Below are 265 nucleotides of genomic sequence, written 5' to 3' on the forward strand. Positions count from 1 at the left end.
CCTGGAACTTGCTGTATAGCCCTGGACAGCCTCAACCTTGAACTTGCTATGTAGCCCTGGACAGCCTCAACCTTGAACTTGCTATGTAGCCCTGGACAGCCTCAACTTTGGGGCAACGCTTGTGCCTCAGTCTTCTGCCTCCTGAGCACTGTGATCACAGGCCTGAGTCACCACACGGAATGGTCTTTTTGTTCTGAGCTTCAAGGAAGGGGGACCCAGGAGATTCACTTTGCCTTAGGAGGCTCCACCTGATAAAATCACCAGG

The sequence above is a fragment of the Microtus ochrogaster genome, linkage group LG8 (genome assembly GCF_000317375.1).
Source record: "Microtus ochrogaster isolate Prairie Vole_2 linkage group LG8, MicOch1.0, whole genome shotgun sequence".
Taxonomy (NCBI): domain Eukaryota; kingdom Metazoa; phylum Chordata; class Mammalia; order Rodentia; family Cricetidae; genus Microtus; species Microtus ochrogaster.